The 15,751-nt window shown below is 40.1% G+C and overlaps 1 pseudogene; it reads right to left on the reverse strand.

Moving 5' to 3' along the window:
• Window positions 1–238: 238 nt before the first annotated feature.
• Window positions 239–15,751, reverse strand: part of LOC101653407 — a 53,470-nt pseudogene continuing 37,957 nt past the window's right edge.

Here is a 15,751-nt window from a genome sequence, read left to right on the forward strand (position 1 = left end):
TTCAGCAAAGCTTTACTTGCGTGTGATATCAATGACACTGTTGTAGAATCTGAGGATTCTCTTGGGTCACCTTTCTTTGGATCCATGCAAATATGGATCTCTTCCAGTCAGTTGGTCAAGTAGCTTTCTTCCAAGTCTCCTTGCACAGACAAATAAGTGCTTCCAGGGTTTCATCAACTGGTTGAAACATTTCAATTGGTATCCCATCATTCCCTGGAGTCTTGTTCTTTTTTTTAGTCTAAACGCCGTTTATTGAAAAGAGCAAAAGATGGAAGACAGGCCCCCACTGGCAGGGTGGAGTAGAGCAAGTAGCAGAGCTCACCCCGACCCAGCACCTCTTGCTTCCCCACTGGGCCATCTTGTTGTTGATGGGCAGCTTGAAGAAGCGGTCAGACTGTATGTACGCAGCTATTTCTCCAAAGTTTCAAAACGACACATGAAAGTCTTCAGATTTGAGAACTCATCCAGGCACTTGGGCTCAAACATGCGGTTCTGGTCTAAGACATCATAGGTGAGGAAGTCCACGAAGGTGAGCTTTTCCCCAGCAAACCACGAGAATTTCCCCAGGAACAAAGAAAACTGTTCCAAGTACTGAGGCCTCAACTTTTCATGGTCAGGGCTGTAGGAGATCCGGACAAGCTGCATGCGGAAATCCATTATCTGGTTCTCCATGATGCCCACTCGAATCTTCGCCTCTTCTGTGTCGCCACACATATTGTGCTTGCGAGCGATATAGCGCAAGCTGGCATTGCTCTGAGTGATCTTCTTCTTCCCGTCCACGAGGGAGGGCAAATTAGGAAAGTCCAGGTCTAACTTGAATTTCACATCCAGCCACTGGCTTCGATCATAGGCCGGAGCTTCACCGCAAGTGTAGCACTTCTCCTCGTACGCTGTGTTGTTGAACTCCAGGAGCACGCTGGATGGCGTGAGCCAGCCCGCGGATGTCCCAGTAGCCCAGGAGCATGGACTGAGTGGAGGAGCTAATCTTGCTTCAGTGTCTAGCAGGGGCTGAAAGCTGGAGTCCTGTTTTTAATTAATTCTTTTAGTGCAGCTTGAATTTCTTCCTTCATCACCATTGGTTCTTGCTCATTTGCTCCCTCATGAGATGGAATGTTCACTAATTCTTTTTCATGTAGCGTGGCAGTTACATAATCTACTGTCAACTTGAGCGAAAGGGTGGAGTCTAGCCTGTCAATCAGGTCATAGTCAATGAGGCCTTGATGGAGCCTTCTCCTGGGGATTCAGGGTACTCCTGTTTTCCTGCCTGGAGGCAGGTCACACAGTCTCCCTACTCTAACTTCCTGTTTACAAGCCACATGGAGCCACGCCAATGCTAACCAGAGCCTGGGAGATGCTTCCACCACCACTGGATCCACAAGATTTTCCACCCACAGGCCTATGACCTTCCTGCATTCAGCATCACTGCATGTGTTGTATGAGTCTGAAAAGGAATGTATAGACTGGTATCAGACATATGGCTGATATCAGACTTAAGGACTTGATCTGGACTGGGCTGAGATGTTTTCTTAATATACAATTACTCTTTGATATAAAACTCTCTCTTACACACATATGATTGTCTCTGGATTTGTTTCTCTAGTTAACCCAGACTAACACATATAGTGACTGTGTATTCTTTCCAACTTCCTGCATCATTCAATAGTTTGCCCATAGAATCTTTCAATATTTCAACTTGAAGCTTGAATTTTTTTCTTGAGTATTTTCTGTTTAAGATATACTGAGCATGTTCTTCTTTATTGGTTTTCTAACTGTATGTCTTTGCATATTTCATTATAATATTTGACTTTGTTTTCTCAAGCTGCTCATTGGAATTTTCTATTCAGGTGCCTGGTTTTATCAGTTCTTCCATTTGCTTTAGTTACTCTTATGACTCAGAGCTAGATTCAAAGTCTCTTCTGGCATCCTCTCTGATGTTTTCTTTCTTTCTATTTTGTCTTTTTTAATGATCTTTTCTTTCTTTATGAATAATGGTCTAGATGTCATCCCACAGCTCATCAGGCCTTCTGTCATTTGTGTCCAATACATCAAATCTGTTCTTGAGATATTCTCAAAATTCAGGTGGATAGACTCAAGGTTGTATTGCGGCTCTCGTGGACATGTTTTAATTTTTTCTCAGCTTTAATCTGAACTTATGATTGATGACTGTTCCACACTTAGCTCTTGGCTTGCATTTAGCTGCTAATGTTTAGTCTGCATCTTCTCTTCCCACAGTTGTGGTCTATTTGATTTCTAAGTATTCCATCTGGAGAAGTCCATGTGTATAGTCCCCTTTGAGCTGTTGAGTAAAGATATTTGCTGTGAGCAAGTAATTAGTCTTGAAAAATTCTCTCATGTGATTTCCAGTTTCATTTCTATCACCAGGACTATATTTTCCAGCTATTGTTACTTCCTGTTTGTTTCCAACTTTTGCCATCAAATTGCCAGTAATTATTGATGCATCTTGATTACATGTTTGACTAATTTTCAGCTGAAGAGGCTGGTAGAATTCTTCTGCATTAGTGTTTGTGGTTCGTGTATAAATTTGAATAATAGTTGTATTGAGTGGGTTTCCTTGAAGGCAGATATAATCCCGTCACAGACAGCATTGTACTACAAGATTGATTTTGAAATGTCCTTTTTGACAATGAATGCCATGCCATTCCTCTTGATTGTGTTCTTCCCAGTATGGTACATCATAGGGTTTTCTGATTCCAAATGGCCACTATCAGTCCATTCCAGCTCACTAGAATGTCAGTTTTTATATGTTCCATTTCATTTTTGGCCACTTCCAATTTTCCTAAATTCATACTTTGCATATTTTGAGTTACTATCATTAGCATATTTTTGCTGGGTTTCTCCTAACTTTGAGTTCTGCCCCAACAGCAAATGAAGATTCCCAAAGGCTCCACTCCCACAGGCCCTACCTGACTCACATCACCCTGTTTGACTCAATTAAGTGAGATCAACTCCTCCACAATCACATTTTGAACGCCCTCTGACCCACGGGCCCATCCTCTGGCACTAGCTCTGACAGTAGCCTACTTCCCTTCACTAGGCCTTCAGTGTCTGCTAATGTTTGGAAGTTAGGCACACAGTTTTCAATGGTTACTTCCTCCAAAGTCGGGCGTTGTGTCTTTCTTTTTTTGTCTGTTCTTAGCCTGGAAGCTCTGTTGAATGCCATTCGCTTCCGATGATCCTGCTGGTACCTTAAATAACAATGACATAGCTTTTGGCATAACAGCAGTGCTGTAGAGCACTGGTACTCTGTCATAAAGGTAGGTCACTATGAATTGGAATTGACTGCAAGGATGTAGGCTTGGTTTTTGTTTTGGCCCAAGATGCATAATGTCAGTAAGTAGCAGGAGAGGAGGGTCCAGGAGCCCAAAGGAAGTTTGCTGAAGATACTCAGGATTTATACACCTTCAGCCTTCCTGTTGTACTTCTTTGAGTAGAGAGAATAATCTTGGAGGGAGGGAGTTCCCAGAGTCATCGTGTATATTTTAGTTTAGAGGAAACAGACATGAAAAGAGAAAGAATTTCTGCTTTATTTTGGTGACTCAATAAAATTTTAAGCTGGTTTCTAGAAGTCTGATGTACTTCATATTTCTATCAACCACGGATAATATTTTATTTTTCTTCAGAGTGATGCTAATGTTATAACTCTTTTTGTATTTTCCATACTTGTAAATTCATGTTTTATTGTTATTCTTGTTTGCATTTTTCTGATAACTGATGCATTTAATATTTTCTATGGTTGTTGAAAATTTGGCAGGATCTGTTAAAATTTAAATGACACTTTTGTTTTAATTTATTGAGGTAAAATGTATATGATTTAAAGTTCTCATTTTAGTTCTTTGAAGCATACAATTCAGTGATGCATTATCTATTGTGAATTGTCTATTTCCAAAGTTTTCAACCCCATGCAGAAATTCAGTGCTGCTGAAGCAATAGCATTTTGTTTAATCATTGTCCCCTCCCATACTCCCGTCCACTAATAAGCTCTGTCTCTATGCAATTTGTTGATTCTAGATATTTCTTATTAATTATATCACATAATATTTGCCATTTTGCTTCTGATTTATTTCATGAAATGTAATGTTTTTAAATTGCACCCTTGTCATAGTATATGAAATCACTACATATTTCTTTATGGTTGAATACTATTTCATTCTATGGATATAACACACTTTATTAACCCATTAATCTGTTGATTACTTACTAACCTTTTGTGAGCATTTGGGTTGTGAGCTAATGAAGATAATGCTTCAGGGAATATATATATTTCTGTTTTCAGTTCTTTTGGATATATACTGAAGAGTGGAATGTCTACATCACAAGGTAATTCTATGTCCATCTTTTCAAGAATCCCTGCAATATCTCGGGACTACATTTCACAGAAATCCTTGCTATTCCATTGTGAACACGTAGCTAATTGTCATTGAACAACATATGTACAAGTGATCAACTGGTAACCTATTTTGTTGTGTAGTTGGCTAAATTACGATATATCCCTACCATAAAATACTATGTGACATGAAAGTAATGAATTAGAGCTATGTCAGGTGATATATAATATTTTCCATGCAGTACTATTCAGAAGGAGGTACACTATGATTTCATTGGGTAATGCAGTACCAACCTTGCACAATATTCCAACTCATTTTCTCCCTTATCTGCTAAGCTTTGATTTAGAGTAATAGCAATCTTTTTGGATATATATATATATATATATATATATACCCAAATATATATATATAATGGAGCTCCACACTCATGGGTAATATCCTAATATCCTTTATTTTGGAGGCCCATCACTAACAAAGGAGCCCTAGTAACTCAGTAGTTATGTTTCGGGGTTTTAACCAGATGGACAGCAGTTTGAAACCCCAGCCAGTCTGAGGGAGAAAGAGGAGACTTTCTACTCCTGTGAAGATAGTCTCAGAAACCCAAAAGAGTAGTTCTCTGTGTGACAAAGTCTTAACTTTGTTTTTTGTTTTATATCACTGAAAAGTGGTCAAGGAGTAGTTTCAGTTCAGCATTGAAAGCATATCCAGGATGGTAGTCTCAGGGAGTCTTTCGATATAGATGGATCCATGCATTTTAAGATCCAGTGCAATTAAGAACTAGCTCTGTTCTACAATTTTCTTCAATTGTATCCAGGTACATCTACCGTGACTCCAATTAGAACAATCAGTAATGGTAGCTGAACACCATCTAGTTTTTCTCATCTAGTGCAGAGGTGACTGCTGCTTGTGCAGACTAATTTCTTCTCAGAGACTGGTTTCCTTCTTCCTCCTTTGTTCCTATTAAGTAGAGACCAGTAGTTGAATCATACATGGTCCTTTGTAAGCTCTGAAACCCTATAGCGCTATTGACTTCACTAGGACACAGAATATGCACTTCATGATGCTGAACGACTGAATTGTTTCATGAACTTAAGAACCTTGGAACCCAGAAAAACTTTTCCAAAAAGTGTTTGGTTATATCTGGGAAGTATCTGTAGCTGTGTCCTCTATTAATATATATTCATGAACACACATTTCTGTATATCAAGGTACACATAGATATTTCTATCTGTGCACATTATATTTTCACCTGTACCTATCTGTATACATACAAGAGAGTTCAAATAGCTCATGAAAAAATTCCATGATCTTTTTAAAAATTAATTTGGATGAATACATATATCAAATAATTCCATAGTTCCATCAAGCCCAGCAGAACTGCACATTTGCTACCACAGTTCCAAACATTCTTTTCCTGCATGGACCTCTTGATGTTATCACTCCTTCACCCCACTACCCCTTCTGTGTCCCCCTCCCCGCAAAACCCTACTTCCACTTGTTGACTCTATAGATCCATCAGTCCTGGTTTTCATAATGCCATAACTCCCCAAATGAAAAAACATATATAGCAATTTCAAGAGACCCCAATGACAGAAAACCCATGAGACACCCCCTAATAGTATAATCAAAAACCAAACAAAACAATACAACTCCAACATACATAAGATTTTGGAAAACAGATCGGGTCCAGTATGCATACTAGTGGGAATCTGATAACAAGTTTTAACACTTCAAGTTAGGCTTCTGCCTTCCACCTTCTATACCCAACTCACTAATACACTCTGTTTAGTGACCATTTTCCTCTTATCCCTCACGTGTGGAGAGAGGGCGTTCACCAGAGACTTATTTTCTATGCAGTTCCACCAATGAATCTTGAGCTCCCACTATCATCCATAGCCTTCTGCTAACCAGATTCTCAGACTTTAGGCTCTGATACTAATCTGTCCCTTCAACCTCAGCTTATATGCTGCACAATCCTTTGATGATGGTGTGCTTCTTTCATGTGGACTTAGTTGATATCTCACTTAGAGGGCTGCTTGTTTGGAGACAAGCCTTTAAGACACAGATGCTATTTTATTTGATAGCCGGGCACCATCTAATTTCTTCACATTTTGCTATGGCACCTGTCTTCTCTGAGTTCCCTCTCTAGAGATGAGTATCAAGAAACACCATGGTTTCAGAACTAATTGTTTTTAACTTGGAGCTGTAAGCCCAAGTTAAGCCCCCAAACCATTCCTGGACCTATGTTTGTTTGTTTTATCTGTTTATTTATTCTTACTTGGGAATTAAACCAAACATCATGTCATTATCTTTTAATTCTATTTTTCCATGAACTTGTTGACCCCCCCCCCATTGTTGACTATATGCATACATATATCACCATTCTCTCCATTTTGGTTATTGTTGGTGTCATTGCCCAATTATACATGCCATATTCTTTAGCATCTTTAACACAAGTTTCCTTTTTCTCTTGTGCCCTTCTTGGTGATAATTTACTTTGGTCAAGCCATAATCTGAGCTACTTTTGCCATCCCTCAAAATAACATCTACATAACGACAATTGTGAGACTGACACAGGACCAGGCAGTGTTTTGTTCAGCTTTACATAGGGTTCCTGACTGGACAGCACCTAACAAGAACAACATAATCTAGAGAATGAATTCCCTTCCCACCCACCCATTCTTGGTAACCACTAATGAGCATTGTTTGTGTATCTACTCACCTAATCTTAAAAAAGTAGGATCATATAATATTTGTCCTTATTTGATAATGCTTGATCTTGATAAGTGGCATTCCATTTAGCATCAGGTCCTTCGGATCCATACATGCTATGTTTTATCCACTCATCATTGTTCTTTATTTTTCTGTAATATTCTGTATTATGTACACCATCCATCGAAGGATACTTAGACTATTTTCTTTCTTTCTGCTATTGTGAACAATGTTACAAAGAATATGGCATGTATCTATCTGTTCATGTAACTTTTATTAGGTCTCTAAAGTACTTAGGTGTGGGATTGCTAAACAATGAGGTAGTGCTGTTTCTAATATTTTAAGGAAATACTATAATGTTTTCCATAGTAGCTGTACGATTTCACAGCCCTACTAGCAATGGACAAAGATTGCAATGTTTGTTGTATTTTTTGGTTGTTTGTTGTTGTTGTTGTTTTTCTCAGGGCCATTTTAGCCAGGATGAGATGGCATGCCATTGCACTTTTGACTTTTCTCTCTTACATGCATCATCTTTTAGTTTGTCATTCTGTGGTGGCTTGTGTACTGCTGTGATGCTTAAAGCTTTGCCACCAGTATTTCAAATACCAGCGGGGACACCTATGGTGGACAGATTCCAGCAGAGCTTCCATGGTAAGACGAGACTAGGAAGAAGCAGTATACTTCTAGCCATAAAACAGTGTTTTATATACTGCCAGAAGATGAGGCTCTCAGGTTGTCAATTACTCAAAATCTGCCTGGGGAAGAGAAGTCTCCTCAAAGTAAAATCAAACCTAATGACATAGATGCAAGGGCATGACTCAAAACGAGGAGTAAGAGCTTTAAACATCAATTAATAATAATAATAATAATGTACAAAGTATGATTGTGAAAATTAGAAATTATGAAATGTGTAAATAAACACATAGTGACTGATAGCTATGTATTCATGAGATGAAGTGGACTTGATTTGGCCATTTTTAATTGGAAAATCATATGGTTTTCTATGTTGCAAATGACAAAAAATAATTTGTCAACATTCAATCATTTCAACAGGTAGCATATAATCAAGCACCAATGGTATTGAATAGGTTCATCTAAATTGCACTGAAAGCATTATCAAGAAACAAGGCTGTAGGGATTGAGAAAACACCAATTGAAATGTTTCAGCAAGCACTCAGGAGTCTGCCCCAAGAAATGTGGAAGGCCAGATCGCTGTTAGAGATCTATATTTGTGCCCATTTCAAAGAAAAGTGATCTAACAGAGTATGGAAATTAATCTAATAATATCTTGAATATCACATAGAACTAAATTTTTGCTGAAGATATTTTAATAATGGCCGCAGAAACTCTAACCAGCTTCAGAAACCACAGAACAAGAGTTATCCACTACTGATGTCAGATAAACCTTTGTCGAAACAGAAATACCAAAAGACATTTCCTTGGATCATAACCAACTATAGGTATTTTGAGAAGAATGGGAATTCCAGAACATTTCATTTGTATAGTATAGAATTCCCTACATCCATTGTAAGCAAACAGTAACTAAGATAACCATTACACAAAGAGTGCAGTCCTCTTGTTCAGCATCTGGGGATAACAGACACTTTTCAAAGTAGGAGACAGTTTCCATGGAAGACCTAGACCCCAAATGGCACACCAAAGGGTATCTGTTACCAGTGTTTTCTCTGGAGGTGCCACACAAGTAAAGGAATCATGGTGGAGCACAGGGATTAGCAACTGATAAGCAGGGAGGGCAGTTTGCTTGCAGCATTTCTCCTACTCCAAAATCTTATCTCCACTCTACAGATGAGGAAACAGGGTCTGGTGAGATGAAGTAATTTATTCATGCTCAGAGTCTGTTTCCCTCATCTCAAAAGCAGAGATGAGACCTGGGATTAGCACTGCAAGTACTGAGGGTGCGGTGTCTACTTGTCAATGGTATTATATGGGGCAGGAGGGGCCATCAAAGCCTCTTCAAGGGTGATTATCCGAAAGGCAAGAGACAAAAGAGACCCTGGATGAGGGCCCTGATGGTGCTGTCAGATAAGTGCTGGACTGCGAATCGAATCTCCAAGTTAGCAATTCAACCCACCAGCCGTTCTGCAGGAGAACTTTGAGACCGCTTGCTCTGATAAAGATTTACAGCCTTAGAAACCCAGAAGCGGGCCACTATGAGTTGGAATCCACTCCATGGGAATAGGTTTAAGGAGAGGAAAGCAGGGAGTCTCATCAGAGTATGTAGTGCTTTGGGGGATGGAGGTGGCTGGATTGCTAAACCTAAAGCAAAGGCCACAGAATGACAAGGCTGGAAACTGAGAAGTGTGGGAGGGGGGGAAGGTCAATTCCAAAGTCAGTTGAAGAGGCCAGTGTTTACTTTGGCAGTGGTGCAAGTAAGATAAGGGTGAGGCCAAAATCAGTCCACCACTTGCTAAGGGCATTTTCAAAGTCAGGTTTCTTGCCATCGAAGGCCACAATGGACCAAGCATTTTACTTGTGAACAATCATCATCGTGGTCAAAATGTAGGACTGCCTTTTGTCCCAGCAGACCAACCAATGGCACACATCACATGGCCCTGAAGCACTGCAGTGAGGCACGCTGCAGGACCAGTGGGCAAAGTTACTCTGCTGGGCTTCCAAGGCACCCTCATTACATCCCCTGCTTTCCTAGTTTAGACTCAGCAGAGAAAACAGCCCGTGAGATGGATGTTAACATGAACATCACCAGCCAGGGTTTTGGCTTATAAGAAGGCAAAAAATCCAAACCAAACCAAACAATAAAACAACCAACAACCCTCAAAACCATCTATACATATACCAAAGAGCAGCCATGGGGTTTTCGGTCATTTCTGGTTTCGTTGACAAGGAGCAATTGTTAGGGTTATGATAGAAATCTATAAAGCACTTGCTTGGCATAGAAGGAAAAATGATAACCATATTGCCTCAGGGACCCACACACCAGCAGAAAGTCACAAAAATCCCACAGTTCTAAGTGGCAGAGGCCAACCATAAGGTGCTGAGTCCCAGCGCTCTCCAGTCCCACAAGACCACTCTCCAGGCCAATCAGCAGCGAGCTGCGATATTTCACATTCCACCAATAAACAAACACTAGCATCAGCGAGAGTGTTTCAGGTGGTGGGTGGTTTTATAAAAGCAAAAAAAACAAAAACAAATCCACCCTGTGCAAAATGGATGGGAAATGGGTGTTAAACGCTGTTATTTAAAGCCTTGGTATAAAATATGAAAATAATAAAAGTTTATAAATTACCAAGGGTTCCTGAGGGAGAGTGGGTGGGGGAGGGAGGAAAAAAATGAGGAGCTGATCCCAAGGGCTCAAGTAAAAAGAAAATGTTTTGAAAAGGATGATGGCAACCTATGTACAAATGTGCTGGACACATTGGATCAATGGACTGTTATAAGAGATGTAAGAGCCCCCAAATGAAATGATTAAAAAATAATGTGAATAAAGTCTCTTTTAAATAACCATTCCAAACACGACTTCCCACAGTGAGGAAGATAGCCGCTGAGCAATGCTGAGGCCCACCCCTCCCCATGGTCACACATCTAAGCGTTTTGCCTTCCAGAGAAAAAAAGGGGAATTCCAGACAAGGTCAGGTACTGCCAGGGATGCCAATGGCCAGGCTGAAGTGGTGCTTGTGAGGCAGGCTAACATCAGGTCGCCAAGACGAGTCAGGGGATGAAACTTGCCCCCGCCCCCCCTCTCCTCGGACCCCACCACATCAGCTCAGAACTGCCTGGTCGGCTTCCTCTCTGCAGTAGGATGGCCAAGTCAGGAAGAGAGAGAGTAGCCAGCGCCTTGCTGCCTGCCATCCCCTTTGCTCCTCTTCAGTTTCTTACTTCACTAAAGCTCTGGGGAAGAAGTCGGGGTGGGATTATTTCAGATACCATGGTGCTGCTGCTTGTTCCGGAGCGCCTTCCCGAGCCTCTGCAGGATGGCCGAGTGATATTAGTTGCCCAGGTTGGAGAAATTCGTGATACTCCCATACCAAATGGCTGTGCCCACCGCCAGGACCTGCCTGGACTTGCCTGTTACCTGGCAGATGGTGAGGGCCATGAAAGGCAGGAGGAGCAGAAGGACCATGTCCAGGCTCCCTCTAGAGGACGTGGCACTTTTTGCTGAGTTGGTTCTCCCACAGCTGGGAGAGCTCCTTGGGCAGAAGGCGCCCAGGCCAGGGAGTGCCACTCAGTCCCTGCCCCCAGCAGGAGCCATGCGCAGCCCTCCAGATGATTTAAATCCGAGTAAACATATTTTTTATATTAACTTCTTTCAGCCAAGATCCATTACCATCAGCAGTAATATCCCTTGTCCACATCCCTTTCTAAATCCAGTTTGAATTGCTGGCAGTTCTTTTTGATGTACTACTGTAGTCGTTTCTTAAATTATATTTAGCAAAAATTTACTTGCATATGCTACCAAAGATATTGTTGGGCAATTTCTGCATTCTGCTGGGTCTCCTTCCTTTAGAATGGACACAAATATTAATCTATCTCAGTTGATTTTCCAAATTTCTTGCATAGATGAGTGAGTGCTTCTAGTAAGTGCAAATGTTTACTGAAACATTTCAAATGGTGTGCAGTCAATTGTTCGATGTTTTCAGTGAAGCTTCGACTTCTTCCTTCCGTACCATCGGTTCTTGATTAAATGCTACTACTTCTTGATATGGTTGAATGTTGGCCAATTCTTTTGGGTACAGTACATCTGTTACATCCTGCTTCATTCTGTATTTTATCCAGGAAATACTTCATAACTAAACTTTTTTTATATACGTCCTGCTTCACTCTGTATTTTATCCACGAAATACTTCAGTACTAAAAATCAAAGTTTGATATTTTTCTTCAGTTATTTCAGGTTGAGATTTGCTGAGCAAGCATATTGTATACTCTTCTTTCTTGGTTTGCTAAGTCCAGCCTTTGCACATTTTTATTACACTGCTCTAATTTGTGATCTTGAATTGTCCTTTGAAAATTTCTGTTCAGCTGTTTGACTTCATTATGTCAGAGTCTCTCTGACAGCCCCTTTGGCCTTTTCTCTTTCTTGTCTCTCGTGACCTTTTGCTGTCCTTAGGTGAGATGTTCTTGATGTCATTCTACACCTTGGCAGGCTTTCTTTCACTAGTGTTTAATGCATCCGCTCTATTCTTGAGATGTTCTCTAAAATTCAGGTTGGATGTACTGAAGGTTGTATTTTGCCTTATGTGGACCTAATTTGATTTTTGTCAGCTTCAACATGAATCTACTGATGAGCAATTGATGGTCAATTCCACATTTGGCCCTTGGTCTCATTTTGGTTGATGGTATTTCACGTCTCCATGATCTATTCCCATGAAACCAAAAGCACTGCCATTGAACTGATTCTGATTCATAGTGACCCTTTAGTTCAGAGCATAATTTCCCCTGTGGGTTTCTGAGATAAATATTTATGGGAACAGAAATTTTTCTCCTGGTGGTTTTGAAGTGGTAACCTATGGCTAGTAGCCCAACTTGTAATCCACTATGCCACCAGGACTTGTTCAAACAGATTGAGCCAATTTGATTTCTGTATATTTCATCTAGGAAGGGTAGTTAGTTAATTGTGCCAGCCTGGCCGATAATCACATGTGGGGCTAATTGAAAGGCAGAGGGATAAATGGGTGGTGAACCTTGCCTTTCTAGTTCTCGGGTCTCTTGCTTTGTGATGGTTGCACCAGGGTGCAGCTGCCTTAGCAGTTCCCTGCTTCAGCTTGCAAGATTGACTTCCTACAAGACATCCCAAAGGAGAAGCCACATGAAACTACCCCGATGCAGCCCTGGGTGTGGAGACCCCTGCTAGTGCTGAGATGCTTACTCATTCACTGACTCAGCTTTCCTCCTGCAGTCAGCATCATTGCCTCTGTTTTGTGAGGTGGAGGGCTTTGTAGACTGGTGTTGGGTTAATGGGTTAATGTGGGACTTGTGGGCTTGGGCAGCATTGGGATGGGATGTTTTCATGATGCACATTTTCTTTACATAAAACTCTCTTATACATGAGTTGCTGTGGATTTGTTTCTCCAAAGTACCTAGACTAATACAGGTAGGCACATATTAAGTTGAGTTATGAAGAAGGCAATATATAATAAAAGGGAGGTGAGCAAAGAATGATGAAGACAGGAAAGTCATTGGGAGGAGTATGGGAATTAAAGGCAAGAGTGATAAATTCTATTATATAGAATTATTGCATTATTGTTATTATTGCAATAACAATAATGTATAAGTAGTTGTGTAGATAGAAATGCAAGATGAACACGTGAGTGGAGGATGGGACTACTAGATCTATGATAATATATGGATTTGCCTATGTTCCAAATAGAGGACACAGGAGGCAAAGTCATGAAAACTTTGTTAGGAGTCATCAACTCAGGTCCTAATGCATAGCGACCCTGTGCATAGCAGAATGAGACACTGCCCAGGCCTCTGCCATCCTCACAATGGTTCTTAGTCTTGAGCACATCCTTAACTATAACCAAACACTTTGAGGATGAGTCATTGAGTCTGGGAATTTAGGACCATAGTTTTAGGGCCACCAAGACCATTTGGCATAATCTAGTCCACAAAGACTAGATTTTTAAATCCAACTTTAAATCCAACTTTGCCAACCAAGGTGAAACTACTGTCATTTCTCCATCAGGAGAACATAAGAGTGAAGATAATCAAAGGCCCATGGAAACAATTAGTCTATTTTATGATGGATGACACAAACATCAACCTTCATGATCCCAAGACTAGAAGAATTAGATGATGCCTGGCTACAAATACTGATCATTCTGAAAGGGATCACATTAGAAGTTCCTGGACAAAGTTAGAAAAAATTAAGAACAAATACCAAAATGATAAAAAAGATCATACAGCGATCGGTGGATCTCTGAGACTATGGTCCTTTGTTCTTTTTATGTGCCATCAATTTGGTTCTGATCCGTAGTGACCCCATCCACAACAGGCTAAGACACTGCCTGGCCATGCTACATTCTCACAAGTGTTCCTATACTTGAGCCCATTGTTGCAGCACCGTGTCAATCCATCTTATTGAAGGCCTTCCTCTTTTTCACTGCCTCTCTGTCCTTCTCCAGGGACTGGTCTATCCTGACATGCCCAAAGTATATAAGATGAAGTCTTGCCATCATCACGTCTAAGGAGCACTCTGGATGTACTTCTTCTAAGACAGATTTGTTTGCCCCTTTAGTTGGCCCTGCTACTTTCAATATTCTTCTCTAACACCGCAAATCAAATGCAGCAATTCATCTTCAGTCTTCTTTATTCAATGTCCAACTTTCACACGCGTATGAGGCCATTAAACATATGATAGCTTGAGTCAGGCACACCTTGGTCCTCAAAATAACATTCCTGCTTTTCAATACTCTCAAGAGATCTTGTGCAATAGATTTACCCAATGAGATACATTATTTGATCTCTTGACTGCTGCTTCCTAGAACACAGATTGTGGATCCAATCTCCTAACAGCAGCATTGGTAACTAAAACAATGGGAAAGGAATTACTGAATCTATTAAGTCTTCCGAATATATATGAACGTGGTAACATAATAAACAATTGTCTGTCAAGCAGTAGTCATTCCAGGTTTTGATAATCCAATCTTTTTTTTCTTTTTATAAATCATTTTATTGGGACACAATTCAAACATCATACAATTCAGTAGTTCAGTCATATCAATGAGTGTTATACAATTACTACCCCAATACATTTTATAACATTTTCTTCCTTCTTGTACTTCTTGTTATTAGCTCACTACTTCCCCCAATCTCCCCACCCAAGGAACCCTTAATTGCATTCCTGTCTCTATAGAATCATGCAAACTAGGTTTCATATTCCCAAGAACATAAAAAAATACAAAACAAAGACTCAAAAAGGCTACCAACAATAAAATATAAAATATAGAAAAATCCCAGCTGGAAAGAAAACAGAAAATATTAAGAACTAGAGAAACCTTAAAATGGGTCAAAATTGAATGCAGTACTAGATTTTAACCGTTACACCTGTCAAAATCCACTTTCCAATTAAGCATACTTTCTAAAAAGTATGGAAAGTATGCAGCTCCCCTTATTTCCCCCCTCACCCTCAAACTCCCCAGTAATCCTTATTATTATTATTTTATATTAAATGATAATCTGATCTTCTAAAAGACTAACTGCATAGGTTCTTGGTTTGCTTGAGTCACATGTACTACAGAATGTGAGAGGGTAAAGCTGACACGGATACTGAATGTACATTTAATGTTTAAAGACGTCTTCTAGATAGCTCTGATACAGTCATAGGCCTTGAACAGAAAGGGAACTAGCTCTTTAGAAGCCAAATATTTTATCACCTGGTGTCCATGTTATTCTTCTGGTTACCCACACAATGCTTCTATGCATTAAATGTAGCTCACTCAATTAAACTGCAATGTGCTTTGGGAAGAAAGCACATTGCTGTTGTTGTTTTTAATCATTTTATTAGGGGTTCATACAACTCTTATCACAATCCATACATATATCAATTGTGTAAAGCACATTTGTACATTCATTACCCTCATCATTCTCAAAACATTTGTTCTCCACTTAAGCCCCTGGCATCAGCTCCTCATTTCCGCCCCATCTCCCTCCCTGCTTCCCCCTCCCTCATGAACCCTTGATAATTTTTTTTTTTTCTTTAAAAAAAAAATCATTTT

The sequence above is a fragment of the Echinops telfairi genome, unplaced genomic scaffold (assembly GCF_000313985.2).
Source record: "Echinops telfairi isolate 266 unplaced genomic scaffold, ASM31398v2 ScPeMD7_5592;HRSCAF=6446, whole genome shotgun sequence".
NCBI lineage: Eukaryota > Metazoa > Chordata > Mammalia > Afrosoricida > Tenrecidae > Echinops > Echinops telfairi.